Raw genomic sequence first — 26,959 nt, 5'->3', positions numbered from 1 at the left:
ATGGAGTAGCCCCGGAAAGGGCACGGCCGATGGACTGGAGCAGTGGACTGAAGCATGGCACACTAGGACATCACCATCACCTCAGCACTGGGATGCTGGGCATGGATGCCAAAGCCCAAGGTAGGGTGTGTGGGCCCATCCTTCCCCGAAAGGGTGAGTTTTAAGTCATGAGACTATGACACGCTTTGACTGGGGAAAGCTGCAACCACCTACAGTTCCACAATACTGTAGAACCTTCAGTCTGGAGGCTCTTGATGTTGAGTCAAAGCAAACCAGGCAGCTTCAGAAGCACCCACACAGCCAAAAAAGTAATACAGCGATACCTCAGTTTAAGAACAGCCCTGTTTAAGAACGATTCAGTTTATGAACTCCACAAAACCGGAAACAGTGTCCCGGTTTGAGAACTTTACCTCGGTCTAAGAATGGAATCTGAATGGCGGAAGGGCACCGGTGGCGGGAAGCCTCATTAGGGAAAGCACACCTCGGTTTAAGAACGGTTTTGGTTTAAGAACAGACTTTAGGAACGGATTAAGTTCATAAGCCGAGGTACCACTGTAATAGCTGATCCCATGGTTCTCCTACTCAGCTGCGAAGTCTGCACTGTGTGGCTTGTGATATGCAGAAGTACGAAGATCACGCAACCATAGACGCAAAGCAAGGAGTGTCTAACCTTTGGCCAATCTGCTGGAAGCTGCATGCCAGTGGTGGGCATGGTCAGAACTGAATCCCCCCAAAAATTATCAATGCATTCTTATGGGATTCGCTAGACGAATTTTCCATTATAAGAAAAGACCCGTGGAACGAATTAAATTCATCTAGCGAGGCACCACTGTATACAGAACAGTTTCCACTTAGGCTGATCCATGCATATCATCTGAGTTGGGCAGGTATTGCTCCCTCCACAATCAGCAAATGATTGATAGGATGAGCGGGGAGTGGTGGCAATTTGCACCCACCACTGGGAGCCGGACTGTTCCAAGAGGTTGAAACAGGGCAGTCTCGAGCAGGTCGCACCGCGCCACCGGGGGTCTACCTAGAGCCGGCCCTGGGTTGAAACCTCAGTGGCATGGAGGGAGAGTTAAACTTGCCCGTCCTTCCCACCCCTGTGGGCCCAGAGCTGCTGAGAAACCCCCTAAGCAGATTTATTGATGCTTTGCATTTCCTCATATACTGAGAGACTTAAACATGAAAACATGATACATTCTGCTTGGCTTTTGTGTTGGCCTTCCAGAATTTTGTATAGAACCCTCCAACTAGTGATGGCATGATATGTGGAGCAATAATAATAATAATAATAATAATAATAATAATAATAATAATAATATATTTATACCCCGCCCATCTGGCTGGGTTTCCCCAGCCACTCTGGGCGGCTTCCAACCGAATATTAAAAACAATATAGCATCAAACATTAAAAACTTCCCTAAACAGGGCCACCTTCAGTTGTCTTTTAAAAGTAAAATAGCTGCTTATTGCCTTGACATCTGCTGGGAGGGCGTTCCACAGGGCGGGTGCCACTGCCAAGAAGGCCCTCTCTCTGGTTCCCTGTAACCTCACTTCTCGCAATGAGGGAACCGCCAGAAGGCCCTCGGTGCTAGATCTCAGTGTCTGGGCTGAATGATGGGGGTGGAGACGCTCCTTCAAGTATACTGGACCGAGGCCGTTTAGGGCTTTAAAGGTCAGTACCAACACTTTGAATTGTGCTCGGAAACGTACTGGGAGCCAGTGTAGATCTCTCAGGACCGGTGTTATGTGGTCCCGGCGGCCACTCCCAGTCACTAGTCTAGCTGCCGCATTCTGGATTAATTGCAGTTTCCGGGTCACCTTCAAAGGTAGCCCCACGTAGAGCGCATTGCAGTAGTCCAAGCGGGAGATAACCAGAGCATGCACCACTCTGGCGAGACAGTCTGCAGGCAGGTAGGGTCTCAGCAAGGTTTATATGCTCCCCATCTCCGTGTTCTCTGGGCAGCTTACCAGCAAAAAAACATTAAACTACCACACTGAGCAGGGAACAGTAAAAAACAGGAAACATACCTCAGGATCGAAATTTAGCATAAAAATGTCAGCAACAGAGAGTAACAGCCTAGAGAAACACCTTGCTAAAGGTGTGCAATAGGGATAAAATTGGATGGTTTCAGAAGTTCAAATTTTAAAAACTCGAAGCATTCTTGTCTAAAGAAAAGGTCATCTTCTGGCACTGAAAAGCCAACAAAGAACAGACTAGGTAACCTTATCTGCTGTTAGTGTGTTTCATAACCAGGGTGCCACCACCGAAAAGTCCCTTTCCCTAATAGCTGCCCATTGCAATTCACTTGGTTGAAGGCAGTGAAAGCTGATCTCAGGGAGGAGGAAATCCTCAAAAACGCTAATTAAAGTCTTCGTTTTATAACACTGTGGGGGCCAGGGATCATGGGAGTTGTAGTCCAGGCAGCATTGTGGGGGTCAGGGATCATGGGAGTTGTAGTTTCAGGGAAGAGAAAGCCAGCCCTTCAGGTTTGGTCCATGGGCAGCAAATGGGGAGTGCAAGCAGTGAAGAGAAGAGTGGGAAGAGATGTTTTCATGTGGAAACTTGAAAGTGACTGGACTTTGTGAGGCATTAGGTTCATCTGTCGTACAAGGAGTTTGAAGCCCCGGAGGGCTTTCTCGTCCAGGAATGTTTTCTTTATAACTGGTTTTTAATAAAGCAGCCCGCGATTAATTAGGCTAATGCTGAGGGTAAACCCACAACTAAGCTATTCGGTTACCAGCCTGAAGCAAATACCTCACGCCAAAGCTTCCTGGTCTCTTTTTTGTGTGTGTGTGTACTGCGTGTGCAGCCTTTCATGTTTGCACTTAATTCGCACACAGAAAAAAATATTGGTTCTTCCTGAGTGATCAGGGGTGTGTCTGTATATAGAACACTTTTTATTATTATTATTAGATATTTGGTTAATCAGTTAACTGCTGGCAAATATATTGCGTAACCTTTAGAAGGGTTGCGATTGTAATTAATTAAATTCTGGAGGAAAATCTCATTTAGGGCCATTATGTTAATTAATCAATTATGGATGGGGAGGCTCAGCAGGAGCTCTTCTCCCATAGTTGAGTCTGTCGCTGGTTTTCTTACAAAAGCCACATTTATCTCCAAACACCATGTATCGATGCTGCTCACCCCATTCACAAACGCAGCCCTCCCTCCAAGCTCATTGAAACTGCATCCCCTTTACTTTATTTTAGGGAGCCATCCTTAGCAGCTGAGAGGTCATTGTATTTTTGTGGGCCTCCTTCTCCATCTGCTGCTAGAGGTCTCCTTGATGAGATTCCAATGAATTTATTGTTATTTTTTTACATTTATATGGCACGGCTCATATAATTGGTAGGAGAATTGTTAGGAGAACAATGACCCCATCTTAACACCCAAGGGCAATCTATCAACACTAATTATATCCAGGGATATTGTGAGCCTGGGGACACTGAGGTCCTAGCTCCGAGAGCCTTCTGGTGGTTCCCTCATGGCAAGAAGTGAGGTTACAGGGAAGCAGGCAGAGGGCCTTCCCCGAATTGGCATCCACCCTGTGGAATGCCCCCCCCCCAGATTTCAAAGAGATAAATGATTATTTGACCTAGTGTAGGGGACCCAGGTGGCGCTGTCGTTAAACCACTGAGCCTAGGGCTTGCTGATCAGAAGGTCGGCGGTTCGAATCCCTGTGACGGGGTCCCAGCTCCTGCCAACCTAGCAGTTCGAAAGCATGTCAAAATGCAAGTAGATAAATAGGAACCGCTACAGCGGGAAGGTAAACGGCATTTCCATGTGCTGCTCTGGTTTGCCAGAAGCGGCTTTGTCATGCTGGCCACATGACCTGGAAGCTATACGATGCTTCCCTCGGCCAATAATGCGAGATGAGCGCGCAACCCCAGAGTAGGTCACGGCTGGACCTAATGGTCAGGGGTCCCTTTACCTTTACCTAGGCATCTGAAGGCAGCCCTGTATCGGAAACCTTTTAATGTGTGACATTCTGTTGTGTTTTTGTATGTTCTGTTGGAAGCCACCCACAGATGGGTGGGGTATAAAAAAAAATTATTATTATTATTATTAAGCTTGGAGAGGAGAAATGTTTGGTTCACCCCCCCCCTCAAAAAATAAATAAATCACATGCTTTCTTTTGACCGAGAAGTGGGACATTTTAATTTTCGATACTGCTGTTGCTTTTGACAAACTTTCCTTTTCGAGGGCGGAGGAAGAGGAGGAGGAGGGGTACCGTACGCTCAAGGTCAAGGTTATATTTCTCACTGAGTAGCCAGTACCATATGCTCATTACATCCACGTAGACCATTTGAAAGAGATGGAGTGGTTCCTGTCAGGACCTCTGCCAAGTGCAGATGCCAATAGCAGCAGGAGGAGCCGCAGGATAATTGTCTGTATCTGTTTATTCTCTTTCCTAAGTCGTGGCAAAAGCGCTCCATAATGTAGCCTGAGCTGAAAATGCTGTACATTGGAACAGGGAGATGAATGGTCCATGGTGATATGGGAATGAACATCTCCCCATCTAAGGGCAGGTTTCTTCTACCTATGGGGTGTCAAATCCCACTCCCAGGACTATTTAGAAAACGTTGCTAAAGTGCTGAATTGTTTTAAAATGGAAAAGCAAACAAAGAGCCATAACAGGGGGGGGGAATTAAGTGCAAGTGTAGTTGTGCCAGGTTACGTTTGAACCCTCTGCTTCCCAGTTCTCCTGCCTTCTGCTGAATCTCTCCATTTCAGTTCCCTCCACCGGAGTCTTCCTCACCACCATCTCCAACTGTGCAAAAATGCACAAAGCACCCCTGTGTTGTTTGGTTTCTCTGGTGGGCTGGTGCTTTGGCACAAAGAAATTGCAGTTGGGGGGGGGGAGAGGAGAGGAGAAGAAAAACTATGGCTGAAAATCGCTTTAGGAAAGTAAAACGAAAGGCCAACTCATCAACAAAATGACCCTGACCCAGGGGTGTAGTTACAGGAAGGTAACCACCTATAACAACCAGGGGTCCATGGTTCCCCACTTAATTTCAACCAATGAAGGATTGCTCTGAAGGTGACCAATAGGGCAGGCCTGCACAAATGGTGACCGTACCTGCCAAGTTCCTGCTGGAAAAATAAGGGATCACAGACCGGAAGTAGCGCTGCCGCCATTTTGGAACTGGGCGGAGCATGCTCAGAAGCGACTTTTGATGCTGCTCTGCCCAGTTCCAAAATGGCCACCACGCCAGAAATCGTTTCTGCGCATGTCCAGAGACTCCAGACATGCGCAGAAGGAGCCTCCCCTGGCCGGTAAGTGAACTGGGGAAAAACAAAAAAATCCGTTTTTTCAGCTGGGAACGGCTGGAAAAACGGGGGTTTCCCGGGGAATACGGGAGACTTGGCAGCTATGATGGTGACTGTTGTGTATTATTATTGTCTGTATGTGCATTAGGATAAAGTAACTGCCTTTTGGTTCCAGAGAGTACAGCTACTATTGGTTCATTTAAGCTGCTTTATTTGGATCCTCTGTCTTATTGGTTTCCTCCAAAAGGCAGCACTGTGATTGCTTGATATTGTTCCCTCCAAAATGTATCCCTTTCTAGCTAGTTCCCTGTCCCTATAAATGTAGCCTTCCTGCCCTCAGAGTCAGTCTTGTTCACTTAAATAAAGAACTGTTACTAGAGAACTGCGTCCAGCATATTATGTCAAGAGAGCTGAAATCACAAACCCCACGTCACAACAGTGACCCGATGTCATGGTGAATGCAGAGGAGTGGTGGAAGAGCACTTACTGGGTAACCCCCAAGGGAAGAAGGTTTAGAGCCAGGGGATTGGTGGTGGTACGGCGATGCATGATCAGAGGGAGAAGACTGGAAGGAGGAGGTGTCGGAAGCTGAAGAGGCAAGAGGGTTTAGTGAGCAGGAAGAGGCTGTGGCAGAGAGCAGTGCAGAACCAGAGTCAGGAGAGGAGGCTGGTGAGGAGGGGCACGAAGAGGCAGCGATGAGTCAGGCTGCTGAAGAATCCAGAGAGTCTTCCCCTCCTGCTGCGACCAGCTCCCCTCCCCGCTGATCTCCAAGAACACACAGAGTAATGAAGAGGGTGCAGCGATGAGAGACAAGATGACAGAGCCTTAGGCTGCTGGGGAATGAGCAGAGGGAGGAGCCTTGGGGATCGGTGGGAAGGTGGGGACCTTCAGTCCTTGCAACTGCCTCACTGGGGCAGGACCTACTGGGAAGAGTTGCCGTGATCACTAGGCCTGCACTGTTTTAGTTTCTTTAAGTAAAGAGTTTAACCTCGCTGGCATTAGGTGTTTTCTTACTGACCTGCTCCTGACTCCAGCTCCTGACACCCACCGATCCAATACATATCATCAATGATATCAGGGCTCTTCCCCACAGTGATTTCATGAACCTGTTATTTTCCAGGTCCACCAGGGACTATCAAAAACAAGGTGTGGGGACGTGAGCAGTTACAGGCCACAGTATACGGCTGGCATAGGACACTTGTGGGTCACAATTTTGCAGGCCTGGTGCAAGGAGACCGGACTAAAGAAAGAAAGAACAAGAACTCAGCTATGTTTAATGCTTCTCCTCCTTTTAGAAAAAGAAATCACCATTCAGCTTACATCAGTGTTAACATCTACTGAGAAATGCAGCCATCAACAATTTGCAACTCAATGTGTGTTACTTTAATTAGTATGAAAATTAAAGGGCAACCATAGGCCAACGTGAATGATTATGGAAACACATGGGCAACCCATGCAGTGCTCTCATTTAATTAATCGTCTTGTAAACTATATCGAGCTCTTTAAGTCAGTCACTGAGTATAACAGCTCCGTTTTTAAATAACTACTTAATACTCAACAGGATGTGGAGAAAACACTGCAACAGAGACAGCCGCGTCTCAAGTTTCCAAGTTGGAAGGGTTTTTTTTCCCCTCCTTCCCAAGCTGAAACACGTCAACGTGAAAAAAGATGAGGAAAGACAGTCTAACAACCCATGTCTGAATGCCAGTTCTGTGATCTCTCTCTCTCTCTCTCTCTCTCTCTCTCTCTGTGTGTGTGTGTGTGTGTGTGCGCGCACATGTAAAAGAGGAGGACGAGCAGGAAGGTGGAAGGGAAGAGTAGCATTTTGTAAAACCAGTGACTTTCGAAGCTAATTGGCAGTAGTGAATACATGAATGAAGGCCAAAGAACTAGAGGGGGGGAACCTTTACTACAGTAATTTAACTCATGGCAAACGGGAAGAAGAAAGGCATCTTTGTTTCAACGGTCCAATTAGCTGATCAAGAAATAAAACATTTTAAACATGTTTTTCAATGCCGCATTAATTATATATGTGTGCATATATATATATATATATATATATATATATATATATGCATACCATTAAAGCCAGGTTTCATGAATTGCACTTTGTGTGTCTCTGAACTGAACTTTGCAGGAATAGGAACTCTTTCTGCATTCATAGTTTGCTTCATTAGAAGAAGGAGAAGGAGGAGGAGGAGGAGGAGGAGGAGGAGGAGGAGGAGGAGGAGGAGGAGGAGGAGGAGGAGAAGAAGAAGAAGAAGAAGAAGAAGAAGAAGAAGAAGAAGAAGAAGAAGAGGAGGAGGAGGAGGAGGAAATATTAACATCAGTATTCATTATAAAATATTCTGTGTTTGCATCTCACCTTACACACACACAGAGATATATTGCTTTGGAGAATGCAATTTATGGTTCTGATTGATTTTTTAAAAAGATCTAATTTTGGTGTGGGGGGAGAGAACCCTGCTAAATGAGTGGAAATAGAAAAGCACAATGTTTCAGGACTGGGCCTCATTATCCACTCTGTAATGAGGTTCTAAATCAATGGCATTACACGGGCTTAAAGATGGCTTAATGGAGGGGATAAATAGGCCAATTGGAAATAAAGACATTATGAGCATTGGGAAGTTTCTCTTCTTGACTCCAGCTCTACGTATAAGCACAAAACTTAACAGACTTTTCAGTGCTTATTTTTCTCCCCTGGTTTCCATGGGTGAATTCAGGGCTACACCCGCACTCTCCCAGCTGCTTGTGTGAGTGATGTGTTACCCACAATTCCTTCTGTTGCAGCTTGAGGGCTTATGGGAGCTAGAACGCCTGGGAGATCATGTCCCCCACTCTTTGTGAAGAACATTTCTCGCCAGTGGGTGGCTTGTGTGTAGTACTTCATCCATACCCTCCAACATGAAAATAGGGGAAAGCAGGACATTTTGGGATAAAATCAGAAACCAGGAAAGCTGCTGTAAATCTGGGACTGTCCCTGAGCACTTGAAGGGTCTGCTTCATCTCCTATGCTCTCAGTTCTTGGACAGGAGACAGTCTAGGAATACTGAGCAGTTGCTACAGTGAGGGGCTTAAGTGCGGGGAGATCCAGGTTCGAATCCCTACCCAGGTGGGGAAATTGCCAACATTAACAGCGGCAGCAACCCCAGAACACACAGGCATGCACAAATATAGTATCGGGCACAAAACAATGGGGCACATTACAGAACCGTTTCCCCCCTGGCAGATCAGTGGTTTCACTGCAAATCATGCAAAAGGATCTAGGCTGTGTCTAAGTTAATTCTTTTTTTAGTAGTCTAAGCACAAGATTCCACTGCATGGCCTTCCCACCTAATGGCCTGTTAAGATACCAAAATTTTGCTGAAATCTGTATGAGTTCCACAGCAATTATGTACTACGTGCAGCACCTCCATGATCTCTTCAAGCGCAGGACTCCTCCAAGGAGCATTGCCTACAGACACACTTGGGAATCCGTGAACTGAGAAAATTCATAGCACCGGGATCCAGCACATTTTGGGTGGATGTGCTGGGACTTCTCTGACACATAATGGGAGTAGGCAGCCAGATGGAAGAATATTGTCTCTAACCAATTATAATGCCCGTTCACGAACCGATTAAAGCTTCTGATTAGAATCATCTGAAGATGACAGTGATACAGAAAAATACTACCTAGATTAAAAATATTCAGCACATCACAGACCTGACTATGATAGCTGAAGCCGGTTCTTTTGATAAAATGTGTCCCGGAATAATTTGTACTTTAGTTAATACTATTAAGGTTGACTTTGCTGAAATAAATGATAGAACTTTCCACTTGAAGCATGTTCCCTTAATATATTGGCAACACAGTGGCGGTGTTTGCATTTTAAGCCTTAAGAGCGGCCAAACAATGGGCTCATCAAAAGACAAACCAAGGGTTTGTAACTTATTGCACGGTCAGGCGGAGTCCCCCAAAGTCCCCAGGCAGCTCCCGAGCGGAATGATGACACAAGACCACGTTCTATGGGATTAAAATTGGCCACAACTTTATTAAGAATTCAGATGTAGGGAGACCTTGGCTCAGGCATTGGGCGTATATCCTTCCCAGCCCCCAGCCGGGGATCTAGGTAATATCAGGGTTATCCAACATGTGTGGGGGTTGGGCTAGCTCTGGAGAACATATGTTCAAGCAGATAGCCTGCCCCCCTTCGATCGCAGCCGCTGGAGAGGGAGGGCAATGACAGCCTATAGCGTATGGTCAATGCCTGCCCCTTAGCCCCATTTACAGGAACCCTGTTATTGCTGCCGCAATGGGGGCAGGGGGTCACCGCCCCATGCCCCCCTATTTATGTAGATGACTAAAGGATTCCGCCCAAGGCCTGCATCCGCCAAAGTTGTGACGAATTGCTACAGGAAAGGCGAAACCTGCCAATGCAGGGAAAATTCCTTTCCGGTCCTTCAACAGCAGCCTTGTTGTAGCAGCGCCTGCATGCATGTACGACGCCTATGGAAGAAAATAACCTGTAATGCAATCATTAATTATTTTTTTATTTTTGGGAGTGGAGGGTGGGAAAGCTTCTGGAGCCATTGACTGCTTCCCAGGAATGACTCTGCTTCAGCCATGTTCAAGGTAAGGTTACCTCCTCCTACCTGGCTAATCCCCCTGGCAACGCCTCCCTGAGCTGGATTGGACAGGTAACTGCATGGGCGGAGATCACCAGTATCCAGCCCGGGAAGGCAGTGCCGGCCTCCGAACTTCCAGGGCTGCCCTAGGGATCCCAGGGGGCTGCGCGCGACCGCTCAAAATGCGCCTCCCCTTTTATGTGGGGAACGGTCATTGTTGCAATACTCATTTAAAGTCATTTTAGAAATTTAAAATTTGCCTCATAGGTGCTGAGATTATTAGCGTATATTCCTCTCCTTGGTCATGACTGCCGTTTTTAAAGGTGGCAAACCAACTCCTACGGTAGAAACATGAGAGAGAGGACATGATGTTAAATCTCCAAAATGCAGTTGTTAAAGTGTAAGATCAACTCCTTGAAACTATTAGGACAAAGGAAGGGCCACGGTTGCGTTCCCATTTAGAAGCACAAATTCTACGAACTATTTCCTCTGCAACATGCCTATATTTAAGTTTCCTTGGGCTCTTGCGAGAGGAATGTTGGGGTATAAGAAAAAGGAAATGATGATGGTTTACACACTGGAATCAGCTCAAATAATTATAAACAAACATTGCTGACACACATACAAAGTTTATCTGGCATGAATTAAGCTGTCAAATTTTAGTCTCAGAAATTCAAGAGAGAAATTGCTTCTTGCTCTTCCGCAAGGCATCTCCCTTTTGACTGCCTTGATCTTCTTGTTAGCTGCAAAGGCTACAAATCTTTCCCGCTTTTACATGCAAGAGCGATACATTCACGTTTTCAATCTGTTGTAACTTTTTGCTTCCATCTTCCATTCCTTATCTTTGAAGAGCACTTGAAATGATATTGGAAGACGGACCACAGTTAAACTTCATTCTTGATTCGCTTCTCTGTATTTATGGAGAAAATGGTTGAATTATGTCTTTCAGGAACCAGCTACCAAAGAGAGAGAGAGAAGTATATAGTCCTAAAACTCTGCCTGGAAATGGTAAACTAAATGGTGGATTTTAGTGGGCAAAACCGCTCTATTGTACAAGCATTTCTAATGTTTGCATTCTTTATCCTAGTTTCAGTGTTGTGAATAGCTTGACCTGTGAGGCATTTTGCAGCTGATAGGAATGTACATTAGGGGACCTAGTAGAAGTAACCTGCCATGACTTCGATTTCATATTAAAATGTAGTAAATGGTAGAAATATATTTGTTTGTTTGTGGTATTTACAGTACAGTATATTCTTCACCTTTAGTATAAAATATTCTCAGGATGGCAAATACAGTATCACGCTATCTGAATGCCCTTTGACATTGTTGATATCATGGGTTGGTGACAGGACAATGAATTATGACAGATTCTCATGGCCTAAATTTTGAGAGGTGAGCCAACAGCTTCCCACAGGCATCTGACTGCCACTGTGAGAACAGGTTGTTTGACTAGATGGGCCTTTGGCCCAATCTAGTAGGCTTGCCTGTTTTTCTTTGGAGCAAGGTATCACCTGTGCCAATCAGGTGAGGCTATGCATGTCCCGAATCTGGGCCTGGCATCAATGATGGACTGGATGAGGGCTGATAAATGGAGCTGAAACCTAGCCAGATGGAAGCCCTGTGGGTGAACGGTTCCTAAACCTGAGAAACAAACCAGTTGTTTGTTCTTGGTGGGATTGCACTCTCCCCAAAGGAGCGGCTTGGAAGTACTTTGAGATCCACAAGAGTGTCCTCTGTGGTCAGTGTTTTCTTCCAGCTTCAACTGCTACGTCTGTTACTGGACGAGGATAGCCTGGCCACAGTGGTGCATGCATTGGTAACCTGCAATACAACCCTTAGAGGTTGGTTTGGGAATTTCAGCTAGTGCGGAATGCTGAAGCCCAGCTTTGGGCAAGTACAGGGTATTAAACCAGTGCTGAAAGCTCTGCACTGGCTGCCAGTATTTTACTGAACTAGTTTCAAGGTATTGCTATTAGCGTTAAAAGCCCTTGGACCAGGTTACCTGAACAACTGCCCCCTGTCCATTATACAGCAGCTAGATAGATCACTGTGATCATCTGGAGAAGCCTTCCTGACACCATTTAGTTTCCACTCAAACCAAGCTTTTCAGGGTAATGGCAGCTGTACTTTGGAACGCTCTTCATGCTGGAATTGGAGGAGCACCTACCATTGTGATGTTTTGCCATCTGTTGCAAACATTTTCGCATCGCTGTGCATTTTCAGAGAAGCAATTCTGTTCGTTGTTTGTCAGTGGGTTATATATATTTTTATGGTTTTATGATCGTCTAATGCTTTCCAGGTACACTTTTGGTGCACACTAATGCTGGCTTTGTTGTTGTTGTTTAGTCGTTTAGTCGTGTCCGACTCTTCGTGACCCCATGGACCATAGCACGCCAGGCACTCCTGTCTTGCACTGCCTCCCGCAGTTTGGTCAAACTCATGTTCGTAGCTTCGAGAACACTGTCCAACCATCTTTTCCTCTGTCGTCCCCTTCTCCTAGTGCCCTCCATCTTTCCCAACATCAGGGTCTTTTCCAAGGATTCCTCTCTTCTCATGAGGTGGCCAAAGTATTGGAGCCTCAGCTTCACGATCTGTCCTTCCAGGGAGCACTCAGGGCTGATTTCCTTAAGAATGGATAGGTTTGATCTTCTTGCAGTCCATGGGACTCTCAAGAGTCTCCTCCAGCACCATAATTCAAAAGCATCAATTCTTCGGCGATCAGCCTTCTTTATGGTCCAGCTCTCACTTCCATACATCACTACTGGGAAAACCATAGCTTTAACTATACGGACCTTTGTTGGCAAGGTGATGTCTCTGCTTTTTAAGATGCTGTCTAGGTTTGTCATCGCTTTTCTCCCAAGAAGCAGGCGTCTTTTAATTTCGTGACTGCTGTCACCATCTGCAGTGATCAAGGAGCCCAAGAAAGTAAAATCTCTCACTGCCTCCATTTCTTCCCCTTCTATTTGCCAGGAGGTGATGGGACCAGTGGCCATGATCTTATGAAGACTCAAACAGCCGAACACACAAAGGGCAGAGATGTTGCTGGGCTGCGACTCTCACCAGCCCTGGCTATTAGCTCTGCTCTCTGGGGATGATGGGACCTGGAAGTTCAACAATGTTGGAGAAGCAAAGGCTCTGCACCCCTCATGCAGGGCAGGGTGCCCCATGCCAAACTATCTTATTTTGCCAGTGGGTTCTTCCTGCACTCCCAATTTGCGTGCTAACAATAATAATAATAATAATAATAATAATAATAATAATAATAATAATTTATTATTTATACCCCGCCCATCTGGCCGGGTTCCCCCAGCCGCTCTGGGCGGCTTCCAACAAAACAGAAATTCTAAAACACAGAAATCCATCAAACATTAAAATACAGAGATCCATCAAACATTAAAAGCTTCCCTAAACAGGGCTGCCTTGAGATGCCTTCTAAAGGTCTGGTAGTTGTTGTTCTCTTTGACCTCTAGTGGGAGGGCATTCCACAGGGTGGGAGCCACTACCGAGAAGGCCCTCTGCCTGGTTCCCTGTAACTTGGCTTCTCGTAGTGAGGGAACCGCCAGAAGGCCCCCGGAGCTGGACCTCAGTGTCCGGGCAGAACGATGGGGGTGGAGACGCTCCTTCAGGTATACCGGACCGAGGCCGTTTAGGGCTTTAAAGGTCAACACCAACACTTTGAATTGTGCTCGGAAACGTACTGGGAGCCAATGTAGGTCTTTCAGGACCGGTGTTATGTGGTCTCGGCGGCCGCTCCCAGTCACCAGTCTAGCTGCCGCATTCTGGATTAGTTGTAGTTTCCGGGTCACCTTCAAAGGTAGCCCCACGTAGAGCGCATTGCAGTAGTCCAAGCGGGAGATAACTAGAGCATGCACCACTCTGGAGAGACAGTCAGTGGGCAGGTAGGGACTCAGCCTGCGTACCAGATGGAGCTGATAGACAGCTGCCTTGGACACCGAGTTGACCTGTGCCTCCATGGACAGCTGTGAGTCTAAAATGAGATGCCTTCTAAAGGTCTGGTAAAATATGCAAAGAAGCCTCTAAATACATATGAGGGAGCTGGTCAAGTTTCCTTTTAACTGACCCATCCCATTACAGTGGTACCTTGATTCTCAAACTTAATCCATTCTGGGACTCCCAAAACCGTTTGAAAACCAAGACACAGCTTCTGATTGGCTGCAGGGGCTTCCTGCACTCAACCGGAAGCCACATTGGACGTTGGGCTTCCGAAAAACGTTTGCAAACCGGAACACTTACTTCCAGGTTCGCGGCGTTCGGGAGTCGATTTGTTCGGCAACTAAGCCATTCGGGAACCAAGGTACCACTGCACTACTCGGGTTAAGAAACCCCTGCCACATAACAGCATTACAGAAATGTCTCTAGCCAATCCTCCTTGTCAGCTAGGAGCACGTTTTCATGTTCCATGCTGGACTATATTTCATTTGGGAAATTGGTTTTTGTCCGCCATCGCCAACTGTCCATAAACAAAACTATGCCTGTTATGAGCAGAGAGTGCAATAATGCCCTCCACTAAAGGGCAGGATGAAAGACAAACCATTTCAGAATGCGACGGCAGTCATATCACTGCTGCCTGCTGCCTGCATATGTCAAATGACTGATAGCAACTACGGAGGCTTTTTCAATTCTCTTCTAGTGCCGTCTTCAGATATCCTTCCAGATAAGCCCTCCTTGGATTGCAATGAGGAGCTTGAAGAATAAATGATGCCAGAAATTATTATGTCTCAATGCCTTAGCCACACACAGGTTCAGAGAGGGGAATTTGCACACCCAAACACTGGTGCTTTTCCTCCAAATCTGAACCCAAGCTGGACAATCTGAGCAATTCCCCACCATGTTTGGTCACAGCATCAGATGCCTTCACTATGAATGAAGAAAGTTTTTGTGTGAGAATTCCAGGAATGAGAGAGAAATCATCTCCTCGCCCCAATGTGTCCTATTGTGGCTCAAAGGACATGGGTTTTCGTTTCCAAATGGCTACCTTTGGTGGCCCGAGGACCACTTTTGCTGCTCAGCAGTATCATGAGATTGCATCGGAGGTGCTTCACCTCCCAGTTTTTGTACCTCCCAGAAACTGGCGCCACGTTGATTGGGAAGGAGCTGTGGAAAATGGCTACATAGTTAGATCTTCAGGTGTCACTGAGCAACATGGGAAGGAGCAATGCTGCTCCATCTCATGTTTTTGGCAACACTGGACGAGGGTTGAAGGTAAGAAGAGGGCCAGGGTCGAAATGGCATGCTCCATCTAGGACTTGCCGTTCTGACCTGTATGTCTACATGGTGCTGGCATTTGAATGTGGGCATCAGAAGGTAGGTTTAACCCTAGAGCCCCATTGCAGCTCCACCTGTTTGAAAGGGTTCTTGGGGAAAGGGCTAGAGCGCCATATGCTTTGCATGCTTTTTTAACAGAAGGTCATCAGTTTAGACTGCAGCATCTCTAGGTAAGAATGGGAAAGACCCCTGTTTGAGACCCTTGTGTGCTATTGACAATTGGTCAGTGCACACCAGAATTACTCAATATGGTGCCCTCCAGCTGTTGTTGCACTAGAACTCCCCTCTTCCTTGACCTGTGGCCATATTGACTAGGACTGATAGGAATTGGAGTCCAATAGCAGCAGAGAACACCACATTGGCTACATCTGGTGTAGGCAATGCCAAGCTTGACAGACCAATGGTCTGGCTCAGTACAGAGTAACTTCCTGTGTTCCACATACCACTAATGAAACCCCACTGTCCTTTCTGACATTCCAGACTTCTCTGTTGCAGCTGTACCTATGTTTGTATGCATTAATTTCTTTGTTTATTGCCTCCTTCTCCCTGTACAGTGGTACCTTGGTTTATGAACACAATTGGTTCCTGAAGTCTGTTCATAAACTGAAGCGTTCATAAACTGAAGCGAACTTTCCCATTGAAAGTAATGGAAAGTGGATTAATCTGTTCCAGACGGTCCGCGGAGTACTTAAATTGAAGCGTTCATAAACTGAAGTGAACTTTCCCATTGAAAGTAATGGAAAGTGGATCAATCCGTTCCAGGCGGGTCCGCGGAGTACTCAACCTGAAGCGTACTTAACCCGAAGTATGAGTGTAATAGGTTCTGGAAGTCTGTACTTAACCTGAAGCGTACTTAAGCTGAAGCGAATTTTCCCATTGAAAGTAATGGAAAGTGAATTAATCAGATGGGACCAGATGGGTCCACGGTGTTCGTAAACCGAAAATTCATAAACCGAGGCGTTCATAAACCGAGGTTCCACTGTATAGAACTTTAGATTGTGAGCTTCTCAGTGTCATTGTCCTTCTTCTTCTTCTTCTTCTTCTTCTTCTTCTTCTTCTTCTTCTTCTTCTTCTTCTTCTTCTTCTTCTTCTTCTTCTTCTTCTTCTTCTTCTTCTTCTTCTCCTCCTCCTCCTCCTCCTCCTCCTCCTCCTCCTCCTCCTCCTCCTCCTCCTCCTCTTCTGTGAAGCCTCTTTCACATAGAATCATAGAACTGTAGAGTTGGAAGGGACCCCAAGGTTTGTTTAGTCCAACCCCCTGCAATGCAGGAATCTCAGCTAAAGCATCCATGACCGATGGCCATCCAACCTCTGCTTAAAAACCTCCAAGGAAGGAGAGCTCACAACCTCCAGAGGGAGACTGTTCCACTGTCCAACGTGGTTGGTATAACAACAAAACAAAATTGTATGGGGAGTGGGTCTCCCGTGGAACTTATTGGGGCTTACTTTTAAGTAAACAGGCAGAGCTTCATGACTTTGTGTCTTCTAGTATCTGGAAGCTCTTCGTCAGGCTGCAAAGATGTGGAGAGTTTTGGTCAACATTGCTCATGACCAGTGATTATTCCAAGACCCAAAATACTGCTACAGCTTTCGCACAGATGACGGGCTTCAGTCTGGTATCAACGTTACCATCCAGACTAGTTGTGAAGTTCAGCTTTCTCTTTCCAACTGTCATATTAGATATGTTTCTCCTATGTTCTTTTCTTCCCCTTGCCCCTTTTAATCATGATATCATTCCAGTTCGGTACCAAAGATCAAAGAAGTTACCTTCATCTTACTGTGGAATTTTCCTTAGGTTCATTTGCTGCGGGGGAATAAGAAGGTATCCACTGTTCTACACCTTTTTTAAAAAAGGGGGGAAGGGTTCCCCCCTCTCCCCCCATCAATCTTTTAATCTTGGGTAATTTGAATGTGCAAGGAGGATTCATAGGTGACAGAATGGTTTTGCTAAGACAAGAAGTGACGGAACCACCCCACAACAGTCCCTGGAAGTCCAACAATATGCTTGGAGCATTTCGAGACAACTCTTGATCCAAAGGTATCAAAGGGTTACAGTTAAGATCAAGAAGAATTAAAACTGATGGCGAGCCAGGAACAACCTGCCATGCAAGGTCATTACTTTCCCTCGTTAAAGCGGTCTCAGTACAGTGGTCTGATCTGAAACTTTAATTGAAATGCTTCAAATGATGCATTTATAAGGATGATGAGGTGGATGCTGCCCATTTATTGACCTCTGCAAGGAAAAAGGTAGGACTGTAATGGGGTGAAATTCTTAAGAGCTTGCTGGAGGACAGTCGGGGCCTTTTAATGAGGGAGCCTTTCGCTCTTCAGCAGAGGGAGGAACTCTTCAAGATGCTAAAGTAAAAAAAGATGATGCTGATCAATGTCAAAAATATTCTGAATGACCACAAATGTTACAGAGGCAGGAATACAAAGGGGTGGGTGGGTAATAATGACATTCAAAAGAAGAATACTAGTTTCTTAAAGAAAAGAAAAGTATTTAATGCTTGATTTAATATGGCGCTTAATTGTTCTCATTTCCAAGTTCTCAACCTCTCCCTCCCCCCTTTTTTCTTTAATAGCCTATTGCATTCTGTACAAACTCCTTCCAAATGTTGTCCCTTTTATCCAAGCAAAGTCTACGTCTATAAGCAGTCCGTTCATAAGTTGTGAGTGTTGCCATACTGTCAATCCATTGAATAAAAGGGGCCGTATCTTTATTCTTCCAAGTCATCCGTATCAATCTCTTGGCCACCATTGGGGCACATCAAATCCAGTTCTGTCATCCTGCTGTTAACTTCCATACGGTAGGCATATAATTCAAAATAACGTTCTCTGCTGAAAGTTTCAACTTTTTCTGTGCAGTCATACTTACAAAATCCAGCGCTTTCTCCCAAAACTTAGTATGTATAGAACATTGTGCAAACATATGTTTGAAGACAGTTCAAACATGTTTGTCGTATACTTTAAGTATTTATACCCAACCATGGGTGCCATTCGACTGAACTGCCCCGTCTGAGCAAGGGTTACAACATGTGCAATGGGACTCCGCCCCCCCCCCCTACCACATGCACCCCTCTCCAATCTGCTCTGGGGGGTTGGAGAAACTGCTAGAACAAACCTAGGGGGCGTGTGGAAGGGGGAAAGTTCAGCTACACAAACCAAAATCCTTTGCCGACAGAACTATTTACTTAGCGCTACGTTGAACACAGTGCTATTTTTCTAGAAAAAGAACTAACCAACGCCTCTCTTGTTCTCTTATAATGGCAACAGCGCCTGCCTAGGAGGTGCCAGAACTGAGTTCTGGAGAGTTCCGGCTGAAAATAAGTCCTGCTTAGTGCTCTGTTGAACACAATCTCTACTAACTGACGTTCTCGAGGCAGCTAAAAATACCGGTATATTTAAAATTCTTACTTCGCCAAACCTTTGTTAGGCATTTCAAATATAGGCTATCATAAAACATCCATTATATAACATTTTATAATATATACAAATAAACAGCCATGTAAAACGAAGATTTTCTTTGGAGTTTCTTTCTACTAAATAGTGCCATTTACCACTCTAAGAGATACTACTGATAAAAACTCAGCCACCATTTGCTGTTACTTCCAGGTTAATGTCAGATAGTTAGAATCTGATATTTTCATTGTGCCGTGTTGTTAGACTGCCCAGAAAAGGGGATAGCATGCATTTGCATAGCTGGTTGTGCAATGGACCGTAGAAAAGAAGATGTTCTTCTGTGTCCAGCACATTCAAAAAACATCCGCAATGTCTATCATTTCTGGAGATGTTTAAATATCTGCCCTTGACAAAAGCTGAGTGGAAAACGTTCAGGCGGGCTAACATGCGCAGGACTGGAATTATTAATTTTGAAATATAAGTGACCCTGCTATTTGTTGTATTTAAACTATAAAACTTGGGGGAGCGAATTTTGTTTGCAGCTGACTCGATGTTTTGTTTTGCAACTTCCCTCAATCTGATTTGAATATTGCGATAAATATATTGCTCACTTGAATTATACAAGAGTTCCAAGTCAATAGCAATGTTGTTGTTTAGTCGTTTAGTCCTGTCCGACTCTTCGTGACCCCATGGACCATAGCACGCCAGGCACTCCTGTCCTGCACTGCCTTGGTCAAACTCATGTTCGTAGCTTCGAGAACACTGCCCAACCATCTCATCCTCTGTCGTCCCCTTCTCCTTGTGCCCTCAATCTTTCCCAACATCAGGGTCTTTTCCAGGGAGTCTTCTCTTCTCATGAAGTGGCCAAGTATTGGAGCCTCAGCTTCACGATCTGTCCTTCCAGTGAGCACTCAATAGCAATAGATCTGATTTTGCTATGTAAGAGTTGGAACCATCTGGATTTATAAGAGTCCTTAAGTAAAATAGTTTTGGGGGTAGGTCAAATGTGCATGTAAATTCTTCCCCTGGTTCTCTGGTGTTCTGTCAAATGCCACCCCGCAGCTGAATCTCCTGACGTGCTTCTGAAGCAGGCGGCTGTTAAGTCACATGCCTGACCTTCCTTGCTGGGCTTCTGCTATTGCCTCTTGCAGCCTTTGGGACACTTAATCCCTCCGCCAAGATCTCAGATATTCATGTTGTCTTCACTCCTCATTTTTGCCTCTGGTAATCAGATGTTGCAGGTTTCTGAATTCTTTCAAAACACCTGCTCAACCTGTTGAATCGCAGGCTACATTGCGACACATGAAATGCACCTGAAAGCCAGGGGTGGGGGAACTTGTGGCCCTCCAGAAATTCATGGACTATGATTCCCATCAGCCCTGACCATTGGCCATGCTAGGTGGGGTTGATGGAAATTGGAGTCTAATTTCTGAAGGGCTACAAGTTTTCCACGGGAAGTGAATCTCACTCAGACTATTTTCACTCTCTTAAAAGCCAACAACCAACAAACCCAGTCTCCATTTTCTCCTCCGTCAGTTATTCTATCTGTTGCAATTGCTCTCTTTAGGCAAAACCCCCAGGCCACAAGGTATATCAGATCAGCTTCCATCATGCACCAGTAACTTAGATTTTGCACCATCAGGAGACAAGACAGTGGAAGTCAGAGACATCTCTGTGTTGATTTTATCAGTATTATTTTTTTTTTAAAAAATCCCCACCCCCACTAAAGTTCAGTTTGATCATGATAACAAACTGCATAGACCACAATGACCTAAGAAAAAACAAATACTTTTTTGACTTTCCCCCTTTCTTTTAATTCTGTTATCTCTTGTAAGCAGGGAGGTCCATACTCCTATCCACATGTTTATCTTTCTATCCAGCTGCTAAGTTGTAATTTTTTTCTTATTTCTTCTTGGGTTCCTGGACTATTGACAGGGCAACCATTTTTCATGCTCTACTCTTACTGTAGAGTGACATATGTCTTTTGTTTTCAGATAGCTGACCATTTTAAATCTCTCATAAGCTTGGCCTTCTTAATTCCTCTTTATTTTATGAGAGAAGGGAGAATTCTCTCCAGATGCGTATCTCACTATTTAACAGATTGCTTTCTTTTTCACAACCATTCCCGACCCCACACCCCGATACTTTTTCTGTTGCATTGTGAAATCCTTACAGCCACACAGGACTGCTAAGAAGAAAGAAAAGCATGGCATTGTGGCATCTGCTATGATGTTTGAGAACATATGGAGATACTGAGATAGTTTATAACAAGGGTAGTCAATGTAGTTGTTGGACAATAACTGTACCACCATTCCTGACCATTGACCATGCTGCTCTGGGGCTGATAGGAATTGTAGCTCAGCAAGATCTGGAGGGAGCCGCATTTGCTACTACAGCGTCCCTCACAATCAACATTTGTGTTTATCAGTTGAAAAGCTACGTATGTTCATATACCTTCCAACATTCCTCCAAAGAAAATAGAATCATAGAATTGTACAATTGAAAGGGAAGCTTTTTGCCCAACGTGGTGCTAGAACCCACGACCCTGAGATTGAGAGTCTCATGCTCAATAGGGATGTCCTATTCAATAATAATAATAATAATAATAATAATAATAATAATAATAATAATAATACCCCACCCATCTGACTGGGTTGCCCCAGCCACTGTGGGCAGCTTTCAGCAGATATAAAAATGCAAAAAAAACATTAAATGTATATAAAAAAACTTCCCTATACAGGGCTGCCTTCAGGTTGCATAGTTGCTTATCTTCTTGGTCGCATAACTCCACACCCTCCAGCATTTCTTCTGGACATCCTACCATACCTCCCAACATTCCTCTGATGAGAAATGTAGTACGCATAGCCCTAAACATTTTGTTAATCTTTGTACTTTTTCCATTTACTGTATTTGTTTTTCCTGGTTTGAACTATAAAATGGTGGTTTTTCTTGAGTCAAAATATAATAATAATAATAATAATAATAATAATAATAATAATAATAATAATATTTTATTTATACCCTGCCCTTCCCAGTTTAAAAACTGGGCTCAGGGTGGCTAACAGCAAATATAAAACATTGATTAAAATGCAACTTAAAAACAGCATAAAATACAACATAAATGGTCAATAAATCAAGGTCAATAAAATTCAAAAATTCAGGGGTCATTTTGGGGGGAAACAAAACAAAAAACCAGTCAGTAAACATCAAATGATCACCAGGGCTAACTGGCCAAGTTGGTCCTACTAGGGCCAGCAAGGAGACCAGGGAAGAGTTTAAATGTGGGGTCCCAAAAGGGTTTCTTCATAGAAAAGGAAAGGGAAAAGGAAATAGAGAATAGAGGATCAGGCTAATTCAAATTGAAGGCAGGCAGAATAGCTCTGTCTTACAGGCCCTATGGAAGGAGATCAAGTCCCGCAGGGCCCTAGTCTTGTGGGACAGAGCATCCCACCAGGTCAGAGCCATCACTGAAAAAGCCCTGGCCCTGGTGGAAGATAGTCTGGCTTCTGAGAATACCCCTAAACATTTTTTACAGAAAAAACAACTACAACAATGGGGACGTCCAAAGGAAACCTGGAACATTCCAGGATCAAATCTGAAACCGGGACGGCTTCTGTAAATCTGGGACTGTCCAGGAAAACAGGGACACTTGGAGGGTCTGTGTTCATGGTGGGTTGGATAGATTCAGGGAAGAGTCCAGAATCCCCTTATACTACACCTCAGATGCCTTTACCTCCTTGATCTCTGATTGCTACCATGCAGGGGCAATTTTCTTTAGCACTTGAATTTGCCACAGACCTGGCACTGCCAGGTTATGGTGAAGACCCAGCAGAAGAGAAAAGAGCTTAGGTGAGACATGGCACAAGCTGCTTGTCTTTTCCCCTCATGCTTCACTGCTGAGCACATTCGGAGCCATTTTATATATTCAGCATAGGAAGAATAAAAGCTCTGAAAGCCAACGTTTATCTCATTAAAGCATGTTGATTGAGACCAGATTTTGAAATGAAATGCCAGAGTGAATAATTCTACTGTAATTATTTTTTAATGATAGGTTTAACTTTTAATATAGTTTCCCCCCCTTGCTGATCAAACTTTATTTTTAAAAAAGCAGCTGTCCTGGGAATTATTAGCAGCTCGGCGTGACATTGGGAGGTTCCTACTGGATGTTCTCTCTCGCCCTCCACTTCCTTGCTTGCATTTACAATCATGCTTTGCATTAGTGCTATGCAATTAGATAAATTGTGTGTGTGGTATTTAAGTTTGTTTTTCTTTCCCCTAAAAAGTAACCAAATTGGTATTAAGTATTCAAGATGTAATCTCCACAGCAGGAAGCAGCAGATCAGATTCATCTTAAATAATGGAGGAACATCAGAGCTGCAAGTAGAATGCATTTTCTTTCCTATCAATTATTTTTATGTCAGTTTAACGCTCAGGAAAGTTATTGAGTGACTGTGCGGGAGAAATAAGACCTCCATTTACTCTAGTCTTTATTAGAAAAATATTAGCATTTTGCTGTCACTCCTGGAAGTTCCATTTGAGCTACTTATGGTTACTGGTTTGTAAGAACACCCTGTGTAGGTGCTTGGTATACTTGTTTTCCTTGGTGTTGTGGTTCTGGGATTTATTTATTTATTTTGCATTTAATGTTTCTATTGAGATGCTAGCTGGAGTTTTTACCCCACCGACAAATGAAAGACAATATAAGAAATGTAATTAATTTAATAGAGTATTTGGAAGTAAGTAATGAAAAACAGGCTGTGTTAATCTTTCTAGATGCGGAGAAAGCCTTTGATAACATTTCATGGTCATTCATGATCAAGATTTTAGAGAAAATGGAAATAGGTAACTCTTTCCTAGCAGCAATCTATACTGATCAATCCGCAAATATATTAATAAATAATATTCTTTCAGACAAATGCCAAATAGAAAAAGGAATGAGACAAGGTTGCCCCCTGTCTCCACCGTTGTTTGTTATGACATTAGAAATATTGCTTCAGAATATAAGGAGAAATGGGGAAATTAAAGGTATTGAGGTGGGACGCAGCATTTATAAATTAGGGACATTTGCTGATGAGGTGGCGCTGACACTAGAACAACCTTTGGAGAGCATTCCCAAAGCATTAGAAGAAACTAAAAGGTTTGGAGGAGTGGCGGGTTTTAAAGCAAATTCAGAAAAAACTAAAACATTGGTTAAAAACATGGATGCGTAGTTGAATTATTATTTTTTAGAAAGGATGTATCGTCTGAAAATAAGTAAAAATGTTAGGTGTTTGGGAATTTGGCTAACAGTAAGAAATCCTAAACTATTTGAAAATAATTATATTAAATTATGGAAAGAGGTTAAGAAAGAGTGGGAGATATGGGGGAGAATGAAACTGTCATTCACTATTCCTGCTCCTTTGCCTGCAACCGATTCTGGTGGTACCCAGGGGAACTCAGCACATCACACCAGGTCAGCCACCTCACCCACAACCAAAACATGGATGAAGTCGGCCTTATTGTGGACTGCTCTGATGATCCCAGCAGCTTCAACAGGTAGGAGGGCAGGTTGACATGACACCTCAACTCCTGCAACTGTGATACAGACTAGAAGAGGCCCAAACCCTCAGCTGCCGAGGAATTGACCTCCAGGGCACATATGTGGATCATAACTTGCATTATCTAGCACTTTCCCCCCCCCCCCATTTCCCAAATGTTCTGACGTGGTTCTTGGCTTGAAAAAAGCAGGTCGAAATATATTTAGGAATATCTATAATAATACATATTTTGAGAGAAAATTTGTGTAGAGATGCATATTTTTAGAAAGCATAATTCGAAAATTTAAAGGTGATGGAACAAGCTTATGGGCGAGCAAATGTAAAAGTGACAAGAACCATAAGTAGACTGATCTCCCCAACCTTAATTTGCCTGCATGGATTTCTGTGTGCATGTTCATGATTTGGGGGAATCACTTTGCAGACCAGGCCTAGGTGCAGGGAAATAAATCAGATACCCACACTTTATAGAGGACTTTCATTCTACAAAGAAGCAATTTCCATGCAGAGCTCATGTAAAAGTAGTAAATGAAGCCTGAATTCTCTTTAGAAGGAGAGGAGTCGAGATCATTATGTATTTATTAATCGACATGCCGCATGCATAAATCCGTGGTTTGAGGAACTGTGTCTATATAAGCATTCATCTGCACCTGTGAATCTCCATTCAATGAGGGGTGTACATGGGGGATCTTGCCCACAATATATAGCCCCCAGGTGAATTGGTGTGAAAGTGTCCCAGATTTCCTGATCCTACTGTTTCTGTTGGATAATGTTTTAATAATTTCTTTCGGTAAACTGTTGCGCCGTTTAGCCGTTGCCAAGTTCCATACCAGAGACAGCTGCATTTCAGCAGCAAATGGGAGAGATTACCGTATCTATACGGAAAGTGCTTTGGGATTTTACTAGATTAAAGGCACTATTAGCGTAAGACATTATGAAGGAGGAAGGGAACGCTTTGCTGCTTAAATGCAGGTGCTGTATAGCTTTCCGCGATAGATGTGTTCCAAGAAAAGTGTTTTGGATTGTGTTGAAAATTTGAAAGCGCTAAACCTCCAGGCTCTTCATGGGCTCTCTCTCCTTACTCCTAAATTCATTTCTCCTGTACAAATAAAAATTAAAACACTTTGAAACTTCACTTTAAACTTTCTTCAAAAGGAGGGATAAAAAAAAAGAAACATTAATAGGAAGGCTTTTTTTATTATTAAAAAAATCCCACTATAAAAGAACGCTAAGCACAGCAGATAGCAGAGGTTTTTTAGAAACACTAATGGATAGATATTGTATTGTATGAAGTTACATAAGGGAAGGGAAGGGGAGACGGAGAGAGCAAGGTGGAGGGGTGGGGGTGGGAAGGAGGAGATACAGAGCTTTTGAGTATGTATAGTCAAGCCAAGATGTATAAAAGGATTACAAGAGTGAAGTATTGTATTCAAGGAGTACACAGTAAAAAGGAGAGACAATGCCTGCTAGGGTTAAAAAATTTTTTTTTTAAAAAAAAGACTGTAAATGTATCAGTTAAATAACCAGCACACAGAAATATCTTCAGTTTGTCTCTTCTTATTTGTGGGTGCAATAATGAAACTCTCTCTCTCTCTCTCTCTCTCTCTCTCTCTCTCTCTCTCTCTCTCTCTCTCTCTCTCTCTCTCTCTTTCATATTACTTGATCCACTCTCTCTCTGGTTCTACTTGATGATATTGGATTATCATGGTTAACCCACATACTTTGATGGCTCCTCATGCTCCATCCCCAAACCAAAGGTGTACAAAGATTCCATTTTAGCCTGGGCCGACCCAAGACATTTTGTCACCTGAAGCAAACCAAAAAAATGGTGCTGCCCTCCTGAACAGGGAAGAAGGGGTAAGTGAAGATCTACATCAAGAACAAGAGGGGAATAAATTGGGGTCTGCTGCCCCTGTGGATCCTGCCACCCAAGGCGGTCACCTCACCTTGCCTCATAGGTGGGCCGGTCCTGCAGGTGGCATGCTATATGTTCCTGGTGTCTATTTGTCTTCAGAGACCACATTTTTCAGTATGTAACCTGTGTTGCATCTCTCTCTCTCTCTCTTATCTATATTGTTTTGTTTTCTTTTAGATCTTGAGGTGCAATCACAGAGATCATCTGGGTCAGGGTCCGGAGGCCCATAGAGGGCCTATCTCTCCTGACCTTGACAAGAAGCTCACATGGCATGATGGGTCAAGTAAACTCTGTGGCGTTCTCCAAGTGAGCAACTTCCTCCAACCGAGGGTGGATCTACACTTATGGTTTTTAACATTCAGGAAAGGACGAGGAAGGGTTTTGATAACATAGATGGTCACACGACGTCCTACTTTTTACGTTCATAATGCAGACCTTGTCTTTTTTATCATTTATTTTTTAATCGTTTTGTGCTGCTATGTCGGTGAACCACTGCTCATATGTCCCTATGCAGAGTTTTACCTCTTTCTTTTTTACTGCATTCAAACTCTGACCCGCCCCCTCCAATGATTTTCAAGGGGCAACGTTCAGGGAGGAAGAATTAAAATAGGACTCCAGAAGGCAGTGACCACCAGCAGGGAAAGAAACATCGTTTTGGAAAATGGTATGGCCGGGTTTTACTAACATTTGACCATTAAAAACAAAACAAAACCCAAGGTTAAAAAACGTCTTAATTAACAAGGATGCCCTGTGACGTTTTAGATTGACATATCTAATATCGTTCTAATAGGGGAAAATAACATTAAACAGATCAGTGTAGATCCAGCCCCAATTTGTTATTGGATGGAAGGCTTTTATACTTCCAGGTGCCACACCATCCTCAAGGAGTTTTGGAAGGCCTTAAAGAAGCAGACTTCAAGCACTGCTACTCCTCTCAGGTAATTC

The 26,959-nt window shown here is 44.1% G+C and overlaps 1 long non-coding RNA gene across 1 annotated transcript; it reads left to right on the top strand.

The window, feature by feature from the left end:
- Positions 1-58: 58 nt before the first annotated feature.
- LOC132592502 (uncharacterized) lies at positions 59-26,671 on the top strand. Its single transcript, XR_009557971.1, has 3 exons — positions 59-120; positions 25,857-25,956; positions 26,192-26,671. It is a non-coding gene; the product is annotated as an uncharacterized LOC132592502 (long non-coding RNA).
- The last annotated feature ends 288 nt before the right edge of the window (positions 26,672-26,959 follow it).

This window comes from Zootoca vivipara, chromosome 7 (genome assembly GCF_963506605.1).
Source record: "Zootoca vivipara chromosome 7, rZooViv1.1, whole genome shotgun sequence".
NCBI classification, from domain to species: Eukaryota; Metazoa; Chordata; class Lepidosauria; order Squamata; family Lacertidae; genus Zootoca; species Zootoca vivipara.
The sequence above is the reverse complement of the archived record's forward strand: the minus strand, read 5'-3'. Positions and strand labels throughout refer to the sequence as shown.